This window comes from Panthera leo, chromosome C1 (assembly GCF_018350215.1).
Source record: "Panthera leo isolate Ple1 chromosome C1, P.leo_Ple1_pat1.1, whole genome shotgun sequence".
NCBI classification, from domain to species: Eukaryota; Metazoa; Chordata; class Mammalia; order Carnivora; family Felidae; genus Panthera; species Panthera leo.
Genome location: NC_056686.1, coordinates 185436767 through 185456926, shown reverse-complemented (window position 1 = coordinate 185456926; position 20160 = coordinate 185436767). Strand labels below are relative to the sequence as shown.

Below are 20160 nucleotides of genomic sequence, written 5' to 3'. Positions count from 1 at the left end.
CTTGCTTTATGTGGTACTCAATGGATAAAGAGGAAATTTCTTAAGACTATTATAAATGAGAGTAAAATGATGTTATGAAATGTTAAGATTTTTAGATGTAAACTGATAAAATGTTGCTGCCAGATATAATGTTTCATATATACATATGTGTACGTAAAATTTACACCTAGAACTACCACCAAGAAAACTAGACAAAAAGATCAGATATATCAAATTGGAAGATGGGAGAAAAAAATTAAACAGAGAAAAAACCAGAATATATTAATGACTAGCCGTTATGTTAGGTAGAAGGCAGAACTTTAACAAATTAAAAATTTATCTAATAACAGTGATTTGCAAATTGTTTAAGGGAGATTCCCAAGGAAATCTTTTGTATTGGAGTCTGGATTTCCTATTTTACCCCAAATCTAAGTAAAGAAAAAATACAGAAAAATGAGATTATGTTTTATTTATAAAACATAAAGATTAAAATGTCAAAAACTCAAATCTCAATTTTATTAAAGATTTTATCAAAGACTGTACATTGAAAAATCCAGTCAGTGGGCTCAAATTCTTGCAATATTAGAGTCCTGACCTATCCACTCAGAATTTGTTTTGTTGAATACCTACTTCACTTGAAAAATAAAAAGCTAGGGGTGCCTGGGTGGTTCATTTGGTTAAGCATCTGACTTTGGCCCAGGTCATGATCTTGCAGTTTGAGAGTTCAAGCCCCTCATCGCGCTCTGCTGTCAGCATGGAGCCTGCTTCAGATCCTCTGTTTCTTTCTCTCTCTCTCCCTCCCGCTTGTACACTCGTGCTCATACACTCTCTCTCTCATGTGCGCGCTCTCCATTTCGCTCTCTCAAAAATAAAATAAACGTTAAAAAAATAAAAACTAAAAAGTATTGGACAGAGCTGTTTCTGCTACACCTGTAAAGCAGAAAAGTTTTAGAATACTGTTACATTCACCACTCACCCTGCAGCCCTCCTCCCATGGTGCCCTCCCTCTCTGCCTCCCTAGGTGTTTTTCTCAACTAATTTGATCAACTAATCCCCAACATAAAATGTTATCCCACTATGGGTTTAGGAGGGATTCCTCCAGGAATATTTCCATTTTAATAAGAGGCCCTTAAAGACTGAAAAGCCATTTGGATATGAAGGAGTCTATCTGTATTATGCCCAGTAGGACAGGATGTGGGGAAGATAATCTAGGTTTCAGAGCTCCTAGATCTCTTGCAAATCCTATTGTACAGATTGTCTTCTGTGCTCTCCAGTGGAAAGCCCATCTCAGCTAATGGAATTTTAGAGGGAAATAAGAAGTGGCATCCTGTAGAGAGGGATGTTAACTTCAGAGCTGGGAAATTAGATCAGTTTGATACCTGCTCAGTCACCTGCCTCCCAGCCTCAGCTGTCTCTTTATGAATGGGGGTTTTTAATGCCCCTCAAGTGCTGTGACATCAGGGTTAGGAAGGGTCGACATATTTTTTAACAGTGGAAAAAAAACAATAATATCACTCCCTTCAAGAACAAAGACCTGATATAGTGTTCCACATATTTTATCTTTTAAATATTTGTTTGAGAGCAAAAAAAAGTGCTGTTACAACTATTACCTCCAGTTACCACTCATTGAAATACATGGCCAAAAATTCTTTAACTTTTTTTTAGCCTTTATTCATTTTTAAGAGATGGAGAGAGACAGACCATGAGTGGGGGAGAGGCAGAGAGAGGGAGACACAGAATCTGAAGCAGGCTCCAGGCTCTGAACTGTCAGCACAAAGCCTGATGCGGGACTTGAACTCAAACCCACAGACCATGAGATCATGACCTGAGCTGAAGTCCCACGCTTACCCGACTGAGCCACCCAGGCGCCCCTAGTGGCCAAAAATTCTTAATCCAAATGACAACTGCATAGTAAGAAAAAAAATACCTCTAACTACTGAGTTAAGAAGACGAATACTTAAAAGTAGTATAAATATTCCTTTTAAAGCATCCTGTATCACTTTTATATTTATAAATAGGGTAAGGGGTAGGATACAAATTAAAATTCAAGTAAAAGACGGACTGAATACATTACTTAACTGAATAAAATAGTTAAAGATGTCAAGGGAAAGAACAATAATTGAATTCACCCAAAAACACATATGGCAGGAATGGAGGCAAGAACATACAATGGCACAAAGGGAGGAACCCTCTTAAACACAGATACTTCCAAGATGCTCACACCATCATCACTTTATGCTAAAGATGCTTTCTCCTCTTCTCCCAAAAAGCAGACCTATCCTTCAAGTGTTTGCCACATTTTACTGACCCTAAGCATCACCTGGAGCACTATGAAAACTTGTCAAAAGACATTCCTGTGCTACCCTGAACCCTCCAACTCCAGAATTCCACAAAGGGGGCACAGAAATCTCCAGGCAGGTCCCATAAATGTCTCATACTGGGAAACACTGGGGGTGCCTGCCAGTGTGTTAGTTCTGTAGCAGACAACACTGTCTGGGGAATGATAAAAACATCTAAACCTAGTAGTAATTACCCCTTACAGTTATGGATCTCATATTACGTGCCAAGCTCTATGCCAAGCATGCTTGTGTTATGTCTTAGAATCTTCACAATGGATCTTTGAGATCAGTATTATTTTATTTATATATAATTTTAAAGCAAGGAGATGGGCTTTGCCGAGTCACACAGCTAATAAGGCTGGGTGATGGTGCAAGGGGTCTTTTCTATAGCTTCCAGGTGACATTATCCAGGCAGCCTGTGACCATGTTCAGGTTTAATACAGCTATGGAATTAAGAAACATGATGGGCTTTGACCTCAAGTGGTTGGACTGATTACAGCTGACAGAGCTCTGGCTATACACTCAGGGATGGTTAGTCTTAGGACTCCTCGTGAACTTGGGATCAGGGCTGGAGAGAAAAATTATGAGATAGTAGTTCCAAACACGCACTAGAGGCCTATATCCTGGGAATTCACTTAAAGACAGACAATGCTAAATGAGTTCTTCTCTGCCCTGAGATGTGGCACAGAAAGCCCATACCTACCCAGCAACACATCTCTGTAAGTCAAATCCTGCATGGCAGGCGTTAAGGATGCTTTCTAGCATGGATGACAGCAGAGCATAGTGGGGAAAATATGTGTTATTTAAGACCGATGGTACATTTATTTTTTTGCTATAAAGGACATGACTGAGACAAGTGGCAAAATTTGAATAAGGTCTGTTGATTAACTAATAGTATTGTGTTGATGTTAATGTTCTGATTTTGATAACTGTTTATGTAAGATATATTCTTACTCTTAGGAAATACATGCTTTAGGTATTTAGGTATAAACAAGCACGTAACTTACTCTCAAATGACTTGGAAAAAATGTGTGTGTGTACAGAAAGAGAGAGAATGATAAAGAAAAGTGTAGTAAAGTGTTAATAACTGGTAAATCTGGATAAAGAATAACTGGGGGTTTCTTAATGTTTCTGCAACCTTTCTGTAAATTTTAAATTATTTCAAAATAGATTACTGGAAAATTCAAATCAACTATTTTGTAAGAGGGAAATTTCATTTGAATTACATATATACCTAAAGGAAGGAAGGAATTCTGGAAGGAATGGAGAGAAGTCAGAGAGAGAAAGGATGGAAGAGAAAGAAACACAGGCTTTGGAAATCCTAAGAAAAGCATCAATTTGATGACCAGCTTTGTCACTTAGCAGCTGCTGTATGGCTGTGTTCATGCTCCATAAGCACTCTGAGCCTCAGTTTTCCAATCTGCAGGGTGGTCGTGAACAGAAAAAGAGACAACATCCTGGAACAACTGGAGCCATGACAAGGCAGGCAGTCAGTGCACAGTATAGGGGGTCGTGCCTCCCACTTTGCCTCCCTGCTGTGCTCTACACACACACACACACACACACACACACGCACACACACACACACACACACACACACACACACACACACGAGACAGAGGGAAATGCGCATGTGAATGAAATGCCTGTTCCTGAGGAGCAACATCCACCTATGCTGATTTCTATATGGTTTCTAAAAGGTAAAAGTAGCAAGAAACTAGCCATGTTTAGAAAGCTTCCAGGGCTGCTTCCCGTCTCATCACTTTTTTCAGATAGCTTTAGCTTCTAGAATTTTATCAACCACTCTAAATGCTTCATCAACTTTTCCAGTTTCCTTTCTGGAGTTCCTGGAAAGAGCAGAAAAGTGAGGCTCCCTGGGCAAGAGATCCAGCCCTGTGGCAGCAGCCACCCCTGGTGGGGCATCGCCTGAGTTGGGGCAGCATTTCTCCTGCTCTGGAATCCCATGCATTTTCACTCAGTATGATCCTAGTGACCTGAGTTAAGAGCCAGCCTTCAGAGTGACTGCTCACAGAATAAATACAAGTGTGCCCATCGAGACAAAAGAAACAGAGCATGTTCAGAAAAAAACCCCAGCACAAAAGGTGGTCCCAAAATGGAAATAATATTTTCCAGAAAGACTGTACCATTCATTCTGCAACCCATTTTATGCATCCAGGGCCACACAGCACATGGGTTTAGAGAGTGGACTTTGGACCCAGTCAGAATTACGTCCATTTTCTCCATTTACTACCTGTTTTCGAAAAATTTTTTAATGTTTATTTTTGAGTGAATGAGAGAAAGAGAGAGAGAGAGAGACAGAGTGTGAGCAGGGGAGGCGCAGAGAGAGAGGGAGACACAGAATCCTTAGCAGGCTCCAGGCTCTGAGCTGTCAGCACAGAGCCCAACATGAGGCTCAAACTCATGAACTGCCAAGACCATGACCTGAGGCGAAGTTGGATACTTAACTAACTGAGCCACCCAGGGGCCCTTCCATTTACTACCTATTTGACTGTGGGCCTATTATTTCTTCTCTCTGAGCCTCATCTGTAAAATGGAGATATACTTGGGCACACAGCTCCAACAGTTGTGGTGTGGATAAAATGAAATGAAGCATGTAAAGAGCTTACGTGGCATATAATAAGTGCTCAATAAGTGCTAGCTGAAGACATCCAGTGATAAGGATCATGGCGGATCTGCCTGCCAGCCCCACACTCCTGTTTTGGGGGGATAACACAGCATTTGCACAGGGCAGTAGAGCACCTGGGATCTCCAGCCCTGGAAGTGAGATTCCATTACAAGCTCAGACTAAGTACCGCCGATCCACTTATACATGGACTCCCATTGGCTTCCACTAGGTGCCCAGTGAAGGGGAACGGTGGTGGGTACACATAATCAGGAATGTAGCTATAATAATCTAGACTTGTTTTCTTACTTTTCCAGGAGTTTACTTTGCTGTAATCCCTGTGTCCACTGGCAAATGTGACATGCCAGCTCCTGCCAACATTATCTAGCATGGATTATTGTCCATCCATGAAATTCCAGCCTGCTAGCAGTTGGGAATTATCCTAACTCTGTTTCTCCCTGGCCACTAGCAGATGTTTAGACCTAGCAACATACCCTGGAGGGCTGCTGTACTGTGATCCTGTCATTTCCTCCATTCAAAAGTGGGTTCATTTGTTTTTACCACCATGGGACCCGGGTTCTTCCATAGAGGGTTTGTTGATTGCTTCTAGTACTGTCTGGCTACGTGACCATCTGTATGACCTGTCTTCTCATTTCCTCATCAGAATGAGGATAATAGTTTTTCCTCATAGGACTGTGGTGAGCATTTAGTGAGTTAATGTATAAAACCTGCTTTGACCTGTATAACCCATAGTGAACTCTGTAGAAGTGTTAGCTATGGTCATGTTGTTGATCATGATGATTGATAGGAGATTCTGGGTGGGAGCATATTTTTTTTCACCATGGTCATCAGCCTGACCCCTTAAGCCAAGAGTTTTGATGGAGTTTTCCCATTAAAACTATTAAACCCTCTAAAAAGCATAAGCTTGGTCAAACCTCAGTGTTAGAGACAGAGATATATTTACTTTTATCTAATTTAGATTGATACCACACTTCCTTCTATAATGAATTTATATGATTTTCTTATTTATCTAAGATTCAGATATTCCAGGTTGAAAACAGAAGTTTTATAAATCCTATTTTTTTTAAGTTTAATTTTTTTCCACTTTGCTTGCTGCTTACTCTTTGAGCAACTTTGAGACAATTTCAGAAATTGTTCTTGTCAAAAAAAAAATGATAAAAAGGAAGTATGATATATAGGGAGCTGGGAATATTTCCCACTAAATATTTTGATTAAATCCACTCTGATCCAGTTAATTGACCTCGGAGAGCTTGACCTCTGATAAAAACATGAGGCAGCTCTTCTTCACAGTGTCAGAGTTTGGTGTTTGATGCTGGTATTCTCTGGCAAACAACTGGGGATCTGCCAGTTGGAGTGAGGGAGGGCAGGGAGAGAGGTATCTTCTTGTTTGGAACTTTATTTGGCTGGAAGGTGGGGACAGGGAAGGGAAGATATTTAGCTACTGGTAACTGGGCAAAGGATTATCAACAAAATTTTGATGAAACATCATGTAAATAATCTCTTATTAAGAAGTAATTAAGAAGTAATTTCTTTAAAAAATTTTTTTAATTTTTCTTATTTTTGAGAGAGAGAGACAGAGTGCAAGTGGGGGAGGGGCAGAGAGAGAGGGAGACACAGAATCTGAAGGAGGCTCCAGGCTCTGAGCTGTCAGCACAGAGCCTGACGTGGGGCTCCAACCCACCAACCATGAAATCATGACCTGAGCTGAAGTTGGACACTTAACTAACTGAGCCACCCAGGCACCCCAAGAAATAATTTCTTATTCAGAAGTGACTCTAAACCAAGTGCTGGGGAATAAGTGTGTGTGTGTGTCTGTGTGTGTGTGTGTGTGTATACACATATATGTATATACATACGTATATATGTATATACGTATATACATATATACGTACGTATATACGTACATATATATATATATATATATATATATATATATATATATATATATATATATATAAAGGAGGCAAGCACAGCAGTCAACACCAGACTAAGAAGGGAAGAGAATGTTTCAATTTGAAACTGCCAGGAAAATCTGGGAGGCCTTATCACTCCTTGACTGCAACTTAACTTCTGTATGTCTGTCTTCTTGACATGATTTTATTTAAAAAAAATTTTTTAAGTTTATTTACTTATTTATTTTGAGAGAGAGAGAGAGCGCACGTGAGAGCGCACAGGGGAGGGGCAGAGAGAGAGAGCAAGTGGGGGGGCAGAGAGAGAGAAAGTGGGGGAGGGGCAGAGAGAGAGAGAGAGAGAGAGACAGAGAGAGAGAGAGAGAGAGACAGACAGAGAGAGAGAGAGAGACAGAGAGAGACAGAGAGAGAGAGAGAGAGAGAGAATATCTCAAGCAGGCTCTGAGCTGACAGCACACCAACATGGGGCTCGAACTCATGAACCGTGAGGTCATCGCCTGAGCGGAAATCAAGAGTCAGATGCTTAACCGACTGAGCCACTTAAGTGCCCCTTATTTTAATTTTAAAACACTGAACACATTGTCCCGAAACAGACTGTATGTTCCTAGGAGTAAAGCAGCATGACAGGAAACACACACACAAAGCCAAGTTCTTCTGGAAACACTAATCTCAGCCACATCAGTTTCTCTTTCTCTGCCACAGGGCATCCTAGTCACCTAGAGAATAACTGATTCATTCTGTTGTAAAGATAATGTATTTCCACATCCATGCATCTGTCTGAGCTGAATCTAATCTATTCATGCTGCCTTCCCTACTTGCATGCTTTCATTATTTAGTAAATTATAAGAACCAATGAAATGGATGCAGAAGAACACCTTATCATTTCATGGAGGTGAGTCTTACAATCTTTGTAAATTTCTAACTCCTTTCTAAAAAACAGGATAGAAAATGCAATACTCCAATTTGTTTAAGTTGCCAAAATACCTGCAGGCATCATAGGATCTATTATTCCTCAATACTCATTTAAGATATGCACTAAAGAATTTAAAAATAGTGTCTCCACTATTTGCTTTGCAGAGCATCTTGCTGATTCCTGCACACACCTGAGAGAGTTGGGGTGAAGGTGAACTCAGGGCCACAAGGCATGTCCACTGTCTTGAATGCTGGCTTCCCAGGCAGCATTCCTCTCAGCTGCCCCCTTCAGGGATCAGATTTCTGTTTCCATCTTCATCGCTCCCCCTGCAGCCCTTGCACTTCAAGTAAATCTAACCCCCAGCAGTACCCAACAGGTCCTCCATTCCTCTGGCCAATCATTCATTCAGAGATGGACATGTGACCTAAGTGGCCTGATAAGGCTGGATCTCAGGACTTGTACATGGAACACTGGGACAATGGTGCTCTCTCTTGCTCCCTGGACATGGACGGGAAGCACCTGGCTGCCATCCTGTGACCACAGGGATAAGGCCTGGACTGTGGGCAGCAGAGAGGAAAGGCACAAAATCAGGTTCTTTGCTGACACTGATTCAGTCCGGAGCCAATAAAGCCCCTGTGTTTTGGACACCACTATGAGTCGGATTTTCTTTCCTGTTACTGTAGCCAACCCCACTGAAATGTGCTCTTCTGGCACTACCCCTGAACTCATTACCTCGATTGTCAGGATCAGTGATTCCAAATATTGGTAGACAATCTTCACTCACTTGGCCGCTCACTTTGCCTGAACTTCTGAATCTGCGACCACGGCACAGACAAGCTGACCGACACAGAACACCTACAACAGGGAGCACAGGCACCAGGTCCTCTCCTTTCGTTCATTTTCCTCCTCCTGCCTAGCACAGAGCCAGACACACAACAAATAACCCTTCACATGTGCAGTGCAGCAGTTAACAAAGGCTTCAGCAAGAAAATGCATTTGTCAGAGTTGGCCTGCTGACCCCAGTGTTGGAGGATGTCACTGACAGGATGTGACCACCAGTTGATCCTTGCACTTGACCCAGGAAAATGGAGGCTCCTCACTCTTTCCCTGTCCTTGGAAAGTAGTTTCCACACTAGGAATTGTTTCAAGGATGGAGCCTTAGGAGAGTGAGGTGTGGTATAGACCATCTGGATGGCACATGTGACTGAACCCAGTTAAGGCATCAATACCTACAAACTTTTAAGACTATGGCAGGTGGGTGCAGACATCTACCAGACTTGTGGCTGCCCAAGACAAGCCCATTAAGTTCCCTTGCTTATTAAAACCACTACCTATCAATCTGGAGTGGCCTGCCTCTTCCACTGGTTTCTTTTCTGCCCTGTATGGGGACCATCTGGGAACCAACACCCAGGCACCAGTCATATTCAGGTTTTTGGGCTGCATCACTGGCAGAAGGGGCTGACGAGGGGCATCAATGGCTGTCATACAGCAGACTCAGGCTCTAAGCCAACGTGTGGGGCTGCTGAGGGCCAGCTGGCCTAGGAGAGCCAGTCACACACCTTGACCTATGGCTGCCACCATGATCAGGGCCACCCTTCATGAACAGGGAGGACCAGAAGGTCACGGCCCATCTCATCAGAGACAAGGGAGGGAGAGAATGAAAGTACAACACTCTTGGTGAGCAAATCTCTGCCCCAAACCTTGGTGTAGCACAGGCTTGTCAGGAAGAGACTGAGCCTGTAGGAGTCAAGACATAATCAAGCACAGAGCATCCCCTTCATTATTGTACCTGCAGGTGGGGGGTTCAAACAGAGATCAGGGCAGAAAGTTGATGGGAAAAAAATAAGGCTCCAGAAAGGCGCAATAGAACCAGAAGAATTCACCACGACTGTTCAGTTCTCTCTCACCTCATACCATGACCACAATTCAAATTTAATCATTCATTTTAAAATTAACTTTAAACTATTAAATCTTTTCTACAATGAGCACACAGTAGTTTTGTCTTTAGAAAAAATTATAGTTAAAAAAGTGAAATCTAGTGTGCATGTGCATTTACACACACACACACGTGTGTGTTTGCTGGATGTGGGTGGGCAGGGACAGTAGGGAGATACATGAAGCAAGAATGGCAAAATATTGACAATTGTTGAGGCTGGATGATAGGTCTATGGGGACTCATTGTACTACTGTCTATTTTTATATATGTTTAAAATTCTATAATGAAAAGATTTTTTTAAAGGCATAATTAAAAAAAGAATTAAACTGGGGCACCTGGGTGGCTCAGTCGGTTGCACATCCGACTTTGGCTCAGGTCATGATCTCACAGCTCGTGGGTTCGAGCCCTGCATCGGACTCTGTGCTGACAGCTCAGAGCCTGGAGCCTGCTTCTGCTTCTGTGCCTCCCTCTCTCTCTGCCCCTAACCCACTCGCATTCTGTCTCTCTCTCAAAAATAAACATTTTTAAAAAGTTAAAAAAAAATTAAACTAACAAAGGTGGGGCGCCTGGGTGGCTCAGTCGGTTAAGCATCCAACTTTGGCTCAGGTCATGATCTCATGGTTGGTCGGGCTCTGTGCTGACAGCTCGGTGCCTGGAGCCTGCTTCAGATTCTATGTCTCCCTCTCTCTCTCTCTCTGCCCCTCTCCTGCTCATGCTCTGTCTCTTTCTCTCTCAAAATAAGTAAACATTTAAAAAATTAAAAAAAAATAAACTTACAAAGGCATTCACAATGTTCTCCACTCTGCACAGATGCCTAGCTTTGCCTCTGTGACCTGGCACACAGACATGTCTTTGTGATGCTCATAATCAACATACCCACACCACACAGACGAAGTCCTATGGTGCATCTCAGAATGGTTTTGCTTGTTTAATTAACATTTTGCAAAGGCCATAATTCCCATTGTCTTCTGCCAGTCCCACATAGCCCTGCTTTGGGAGAATTTCAACCTTGACTTCACAGTCATCAAACTTTCATTTTTATCAACTAAATCAGCCAGCAAGAGACAGAGGTAGGGACTATGTCAAATGATGAAGCTCTTTTGGGTAAACATTAAACTGAGAAATCTGAGTTCGGCAGAAAACCTACTGAACACTGCCCTTGCTGCATTTTCTGAAAACCTAAGATATAACAGCCAAATCGTTTTGAATCATCTGAAACTTTCAAATGGCAACAGTGCTATCATTGTCCCTCCACCTTGCTACATGGGAAGCAATGTGTGGAATATACAGATGAATCAGACATGGGGTCTCACTCAAGGACTTTTACTAGGTAGGGGAAACACATAAGACAAAGAAATAAATAAATAAACTTAATACAAAGTAGGAAGCACATTAAAGGTCCACTTTGCCTTTTCCTCTTGTCTTTAAGCTCTATAAGCTTACAGACCATATGGGTCTTGCTCAGCTATGGTGGCCAGCCATATTAGGTGCTCATTTAAAAATGTCTGTTGAAGGCACATGAAAAGATGTTCAACGTCGCTCCTTATCAGGGAAATACAAATCAAAACCACACTCAGATATCACCTCACGCCAGTCAGAGTGGCCAAAATGAACAAATCAGGAGACTATAGATGCTGGAGAGGATGTGGAGAAACGGGAACCCTCTTGCACTGTTGGTGGGAATGCAAATTGGTGCAGCCACTCTGGAAAGCAGTGTGGAGGTTCCTCAGAAAATTAAAAATAGACCTACCCTATGACCCAGCAATAGCACTGCTAGGAATTTATCCAAGGGATACAGGACTACTGATGCATAGGGGCACTTGTACCCCAATGTTTATAGCAGCACTCTCAACAATAGCCAAATTATGGAAAGAGCCGAAATGTCCATCAACTGATGAATGGATAAAGAAATTGTGGTTTATATACACAATGGAATACTACGTGGCAATGAGAAAAAATGAAATATGGCCTTTTGTAGCAACGTGGATGGAACTGGAGAGTGTGATGCTAAGTGAAATAAGCCATACAGAGAAAGACAGATACCATATGGTTTCACTCTTATGTGGATCCTGAGAAACTTAACAGAAACCCATGGGGGAGGGGAAGGAAAAAAAAAAAAAGAGGTTAGAGTGGGAGAGAGCCAAAGCATAAGAGACTGTTAAAAACTGAGAACAAATTGAGGGTTGATGGGGGGTGGGAGGGAGGGGAGGGTGGGGGATGGGTATTGAGGAGGGCACCTTTTGGGATGAGCACTGGGTGTTGTATGGAAACCAGTTTGACAATAAATTTCATATATTAATAAAAAAATAATAAAAAAAAATAAAAAGAATGAGAAAAAAAATGTCTGTTGAATTCATGTCAGTATAAATGAATGAGTCACACTGAGTTCTGAGAGGGAGACAGAACTGTATTAAAGGATAAGAAAAAGGCTTCATGGTGGACATATCACTTGAGCTTGAATTTTGGATGCATTGAGATTAGGGCAATGGTGGGGAATTTTTAAGGGAGAGATTAGCAAATAAAAGTTATTCTCTCCTCATTTACCCTTTCATATTTGTTAGCACACTATTTTACTACTAGAAAACAGAAAACAATAAGTATCTTTTATACAACTAGTCAACTTCTTGACTTATATGGAAAATGAATATATTTGAATTCATTCACCATTAGAATACAGTGTTTTGAGGAATTATTGGCATCTTTTATAATGTACCAAATTTGATGCCATCTTTAAGAAAATGTGCAATGCCATTAACTGAGGAAATTATTTTTGAAAGAGAAAGCAAAATGCAGTACCTCTTCTGTCATCAGAAGTTTCTCATGTTGAATTAAAAGGCAGAAAGTGTTTACACCACCATGTTCCTCAGTCACAATGTCTACCATGCCTGGAAGGCTGTGAGCTTCTGACAGATCAACAGACCTACATGAGAACACACAAAGCAGGTCCTCAGAGAAGCCCCCTAGCATGAAGTCCATGGAGAACATGTTTAATTGGAGAATAAGATATTCGAGTGGTAAGATACATCTAGGGGCTGCTCCAATAGTTCTCTACTAGACAACTGGGAAAAAAATTCCTGGGATAATGAAGCTATTACTTGAACTTGAATGAAGTTGACCCTTGAGCAATGAAGGAGTTAGGAGAACTGACCCCCTACACCACTGAAAATTTGCATATAACTTTCAACTCTTCTAAAATTTAACTACTAAGGGCCTACTGTTGACCAGAAGCCTGACTGATAACATCAACAGTGGATTAACACATATTTGTATGTAATATGTATTATATACTATATTTTTACAATAAAGTAAGATAAAGAAAAGAAAACGTTTTTATAGTCCTGGTACAAAAAAAATCCGCATGTAAGTGGACCTGCTCAGTTCAAACCTGTGTGGTTCAAGGGTCAACTGTATATGGAAGGACAAATTGTAGTAAATCCTACATTTTGATCTAAGTTCCCCTCTAATCTGCATTGGATATCGCCAACAAACAGCCAATCCTCTTTGTACCATTACTTACCACTAATATGACTTAGACAAAAAGGCAATCATTAATGCCTATTAGGAATTTTAGCACTTACACAATCTTAGCATGAGCTCTTAAACTTGTTACAAAATCAAGAAAAGTTCCTGGTCCACTGTAGGCATGTCATCATAGTAAATGGCTTAACCTGTGGCATGCTTAATACCAGACAGATGCATGATGCGATGCTCAACTGGGTCTTGAGGAAGCTGCTTTGAGTCTACACTCTGTTTAATCAATAACCAACATATCATTTTATTTATTTTTTTTTAAATGTTTATTTATTTTTGAGATACAGCACGAGCAGGGAGGGGCAGAGAGGGAGGGAGAGAGAAAATCCCAAGCAGCCTCCATGCTTGTCAGCACAGACCCTGACACAGGGCTCAAACCCACAAACTGTGAGATCATGACCTGAGCCAAAATCAAGAGCTGGACACTTAACTGACTGGGCCACCCAGGTGCCCCCCCCCAACATATCATTTTTATAATCACTTTTATAATTTATAATATGATGCACATCTCCCATAAGAGAGCAGCTATATAATTAACACCAAAACCAGAACACTTTTGAAACTGAAAAGAGTCACTCTTAATAATAACACCAGGACAATAAGCCCATTTCAAAAATACAGCAGGCAAACTGGCATGTATAGTCATGATGCTGTTATTTTTTGCCCACGTTTTCTGAATACAGAACACAAATATCTCTAATGCAAATTCCATTTATGTAAGTGAATATAAAGACTTCTTCCCGAAAATGTAAAATTATATCCTTTTAATGCTCATTACTTCTTTAAATTTTATTATCAAAATTATTTTACTGTTATATCTAAGCAATGAAATATATAATATTTTTCAGAAGAGCATGATGGTATCATGACTATGTTTTATAAAATACTGAGGGCATGCTGTCAACAAAAGGGCCCTTCTTTTCCTATGCCAAGTAAGGAAGCGAAGAAATAATTGGTAAAACTCATAACTTGGACAGTCCTGATAAAGAATGAAAACAAGGATCCTCTCTCTCTGCTGTTCTCCCGCTTGTGCTCGGTTTCTCTCTTTCTCTCTCTCTTTCAGAAATAAACAAAAATTAAAAGGAAATGAGGCACCTGGGTGGCTCAGTCAGTTAAAATCCGACTTTGGCTCAGGTCATGATCTCGTAGTCTGTGGGTTCGAGTCCCACATTGGACTCTGTGCTGACAGCTCAGAGCCTGGAGCCTGCTTCAGATTCTGTGTGTTCCTCTCTCTCTACCTCTTCCCCACTCGTGCTTGGTCGGTCTCTCTCTCTCAAAAATAAATAAACATTAAAAAAAAAAGAATGAAGACAAAGGGACCTGCATTTTGATAAATGATTTACTAATATTACTCTTTCTTAGAGACCTATGGAATAAACTGTCTTGCTATACTGGTTCTATAAATACCTTAAATATGCATCATTAACCAAAGTGGCGATTAAGAAACATAATATTTCCCCCAGTATTTCAAATATGAGAGAGTTGTTAGCTTTCCCAGTTGGTTGGTTATTGGGAGAAGAAGAACTGGATGTATGAAAAAGGAGGGGTTTATAAAGGAAAGAACAGAGGCCAAGCCCAGAGAACAGTATGAAGGCTATGGCTGCTAAGGGGACCGGTGACAGCAGTGTGGGCAGTGGAAATTCCAGGAAAATTGTCACTCAAGAAGCAATGAGGAAACTCACATAAAGATAACTGAGAAACACACTTCTCCCATAGCCTCTGATGCTCACGGGACTACAGAAGAGTGGTCTTGGATCACTGTCAATCTATTTGAGGGACTCAAAAAATAAACCTTTGGCTTGAGATAGATCAGAGGCTGTCCAGGCAGGGGCAGGCCTGGAACATCAAGAGAGAAATGGAAAGTGGCAAGTATAATTTGAAAACATGTTCAGCATTTTTACTGGTTATTTGTAAAAAATTAAAACCTACTGTCTTTATAATATAACTGATAAAAAGTAAAATATCAGCCAAATGTTGACTGACAATTATATGCGGGAAGTAGAGAGATTCCTAAAATTAACTTGGCACAAGATACATGTGTGGGATGCTATGAACTTATTCTTATTTCATACAAAATTTACTGTTCTACATTCTTAACACCATATACAAAAAAAAATTCAAAATGAATGAAGACCTAAACGTAAGACAGGAAGCCATCAAAATCCTAGAGGAAAAAGCAGGCAAAAACCTCTTTGACCTTGGCCACAGCAACTCTTACTCAACATGTCTCTGGAGACAAGGGAAACAAAAGCAAAAATGAACTATTGGGACCTCATCAAAATAAAAAGCTCCTGCATAGCGAAGGAAACAATCAGCAAAACTAAAAGGCAATTGATGGAATGGGAGAAGATATTTGCAAACGACATATCAGATGAAGGGTTAGTATTCAAAATCTATAAAGAACTTATCAAACTCAACACCCAAAAGACAAATAATCAAGTGAAGAAAAGACATGAACAGACCCTTTTCCAAAGAAGACATCCAGATGGCTAACAGACACATGAAAAAATGTTCAACACCACTCATCATCAGGGCAATACAAATCAAAACCACAATAAGATATCACCTCATACCAGTCAGAATGCCTAACATGAACAACTCAGGCAACAACAGATGTTGGCGAGGATGCGGAGAAAGGGGAACCCTTTTGCACTGCTGGTGGGAATGCAAACTGGTGCAGCCACTCTGGAAAACATATGGAGGCTCCTCAAAAAATTAAAAATTGAACTACCCTACGACCCAGCAATTGCACTACTAAGTATTTATCCAAAGGATACAGTATGCTGTTTCAAAGGGACATATGCACCCCAATGTTTATAGCAATGCTATTGACAATAGCCAAAAAATGTCCATCGACAGATGTATGGATAAAGAAGATGTGGTACATATACAGTAGAGTATTACTTGGTAATCAAAAAGAATGAAATCTTGTGATTTGCAACAACGTGGATGGAACTAGAGTATGTTAATGCTATGCAAAATCAGTCAGAGAAAGACAAATATCATATGAGTTCACTCATATGTGGAATTTAAGACATAAAACAGATGAACATAAAGTAAGGGAAGCAAAAATAATATAAAAACAGGGAGGGAGACAAAACATAAGAGACTCTTAAATATAGAGAACAAACTGAGGGTTGCTGGAGGGATTGTGGGAGGGGGGATGGACTAAATGGGCAAGGGGCATTACTGTTGGCATGAGCACTGGGTGTTATATTTAGGGAATGAATCACTGGATTCTACTCCTGAAATCATTATTATACTATATGCTAATTAACTTGGATGTAAATTTTTTAAAAATTTTAATTTACTGTTCTACAAAATATACATTTACTGATACGCATTTTTTATTCTAGTGTCCATAATTGTTTCATTTAAATGTAAACTTCAATTTTGTAGTTACTATAATACAATGCATGAAAAAGGTATATTGGCTAATTTGGGGGGAGGTTGCATTCATCCTGAATTTATAAACTAGAAAGCAGAAGATTATGAAGAAAAATAATTTAGAACTTGGTCTTGACACCATTAAATAAAGACTGACGTCAGGCCATAAATGTAGGGAAAGAGGGAAGCTGAGAGGAACTGGGGGGGTGGTTCAGGCATGAACAGGGATCTGATGCAGCCCCAACACACACCAGCCCCACTGACACAGCTCATCACTCTGTCCTTAGGAACAAGTGCTCCCAGCAGGCCTTTTGTCTTTCTCCTTTGAGGAGCTGAGAAGGTGATCAAGAGAAAAAAAAAATGTATGGGGACTCCATCAAATATGGTTTTCCATGTTCCATGTGGTAGGGATTAACTCCTTCTGTAAAATACTCCCAAAGTACTATGCTGTGATTCTGTGCTGGGCTTTCAACTTGAGTGAAAATCACCCACACTTTTTTATTACGTTATGTTATTTTATTTTTTTATTTTAAGTAGGCTTCACACCTAGTGTGGAGCCCACTGTGGGACTTGATCATGACTGTGGGATCAAGACATGAGTTGAGATCAAGAGTCAAGATGCTTAACTAACCTAGTCACACAGGTGCTCCAACCCACATCTTAAAAAAAAAAAAAATCCTATGAGATGCCCGCCGGAGAACACTTGCTGGGATGAGCACTGGGTGTTGTATGTAAGTGATGAATCACAGGAATCTACTCCCGAAGCCAAGACTACACTGTAACATGACAATAAATTATTTTTTTAAATCCTATGAGATTTTTTCCATCCTGAAGAGCAAAATTCCAGGTACTTTATAAGCTTCAACATTAAGGAAAGACATTCTTACATATCTGTAAAGGTTCTGAGAGTTTTCTATGACATAATAGTTTTTATTCTCAATAATGAAATACTTCATAGTATTCAAAAAAAGCCTTCTGAAACCCTGCTGTGTGAGGCCTGAGGAAAGAGTGAAGAAAAAATCCCACAAAATATATTTTTCTCCTATTCTATAACAAATACACAATTGATTATATTAGCTGAAGATACAACCCTTTTTTTGGTTGGGGGGCGGTCAGTCAGTTGGGATGAATCTACTGGTGAAAGAGGCTGTACTTGACTCCTTGCTTCTGCTTGTTATGTGGCTGAAGGTACCATGGGGGAAAGGATTTGTCTCTTTAAATTGGTGATCTCCCAAAGCTGTGTCGAAATGCTTTCAAAGCAAATGAACTGATTTGGGGGAAAAAATGCTTGTTATGAGTGCTGAAGTTGCTCTAGCAATGTAGATATGTGTGATAGTGTATGAAAAAACACAGGCAAACAAGAAGAAAACACATCTGTGTGGAAGATAAACTGCTTCCCAAACTCGGCCTTGCAATCTATAATAACAAGCTCCCTTTTATGATTAGCAGCTGTGTAAAGATTATCGCTTTTCTTTGGGTGATCTGGATGCTCATTAATTTGTTGTTGCTCCTTTCTGAGGTTTATTGCATTGTCAAAGCAATGTTAGGGTATTTATAAGCCAACGGTTGCAACTGCCATATTTTGCAGAACACCAGGAAAGATAGCAGCTTTTTTAAACTTTCAATATCATCACTTTCAATGGAGTTTGGTGTCCTTGAATTTTTGAACATATTGAACCTAAAATCTCAAGATATATATACCAACTGCAATGTTCGTTATGACATACTGTAAGCTTTTACAACTAAACCCAACAGATTCAATGAACTGATGCTTTAAAAAGCCTTGTCATGTTCTTGACTTAATAAAACTTTGTCGATAATAAAAGTTTTTCAATAATAATTTCAAGGAAAAACACATCAAATCTTATCCAGTTTACTAACAGGCTGGCTTTATGATGTTGTGGTAGAAAATTCCATTTGAAAGTCATGAGGAATTCTGTTCTAATAGTTAGCTTTCATTAGGAGAGCTTGAATAACTCTTAGAACTTACTTTGATTCAACTCTAAATGACACCTGGAAAATGAGACTGGGGGAGCAAACATTTCTGTTTATTAAAAAAAAAAGAGCAAATCAATAGCTCTTTTAGAAAACTGTTACTGCATTTTCACCAGCTTCCAAGGGCTGGGTTTTCTGCTCCTCTATAAATGAAATCAAAACAGCCCCATGGCCTTGACATGGAATGTGACTCTGGTTGTGTCTAGCTTCCACAATGCCAAGGGCAGAGAGCATGTGGCAAGCTAGCCAGCTCATTCATGTCCATGGTACAAGGACACAGAGCAAAACACAAAAAGAAATTTTTAAAAAACTGCCATTGCTAGTTTTATTTTTAGTTCTGATTCTTCATTGAGTTTGAAATTTTAATTAACTTATTAAAGAAAGATTAAGTTCACCAAAAGGGAAGCTTGAGCTTCTAAAGCTTGAGAATCACTGAGAGATAAGTGGAGTGTCCAGGAAAAGGAGCCACTGGCTTTTGAATTAAAAAAAAAAAAAAAAAAGCCACTAACCTCATAGTTTAGTGTGCTGCAGGGATGTCTAGAATGAAGATCTTCTATAGCACTCTCATACTTGTCTCCAAGGCTACGACACTGAACAGGGTCCTGAAAAGTAGAACCATTGTAGATATTTAAAATAGGCCAGAGGGTCTTAGAAGGGCCAGAGTGGAGGCAACAACCCTGTGCCTAAAAGCCATAGAACAGAAGGAGACAACCCAAATTAAAAACACATAGGCTAGCTGGGCATCCCCCAGGCTGACTGTTAATGGCTTGTGAGCTTGGAGAAGAATTGTAAGTAGAGCACAGAGCTGTAGAAGATTTTAACACCACTCAGTTATTTTGTTTCTGTCTGTTGTTTGACTAGGTGGTGTGCCGAAAGCTCATAATGAGGTGAACATATTTTCTCTCAGTAGAGCATTTCTTCCACTTGTTGAGGGTCACCTTCATGTAGTTGACTTTGTTCTCTGGATTCAGCTTCATTTCTCTCACCTATAACATGATGATGGCAGCCACTCCACAAGATTATTGTGAAACAGGTCATCACAGGAAAAGGGCTCAGTGGGTTGGAGGAACGTGGGGAAGACTGCCTTGTAGTCGTCTTAGTGATTGTAGGTAATCACCCAGGCATTCTTTTTCTTGATTTCCCTTGTGACAAACAGTTACAAGATTATTGGCTAGAGAGCATACAACTAAAAGGATTTCTCTGAATAAATTTTCTATACCTGAAGGGCACCTGAAGCATACTGGCCTCATTAATCCCATGCTACAACCAGCTGACCACACTAGACTAGAAGCCAAGTATATTCTTCATGTGATATAGAAATTAGTATGATCACTTTAATAAGAGTCACAAAATTTTCTTAATATTGCTTCTGAAGAGTAATTTTCTCTCAATATTGCTTATGAGGGTGTTTTCTCATAATAGATGGAGTCAACGAAGAACCAGAGGGGTTATATCCAGCTTCTGAGAATAGAAGATTAACATCATGTATGACATACTGTCACCAGGCAGTCAAAAGAGGAAAAAAT

The 20160-nt window shown here is 40.2% G+C and overlaps 1 pseudogene; it reads right to left on the bottom strand.

Annotated features, from left to right (window-relative positions):
* LOC122226066 overlaps positions 1–20160 on the bottom strand; it is an 81701-nt pseudogene that overhangs the window by 42858 nt on the left and 18683 nt on the right.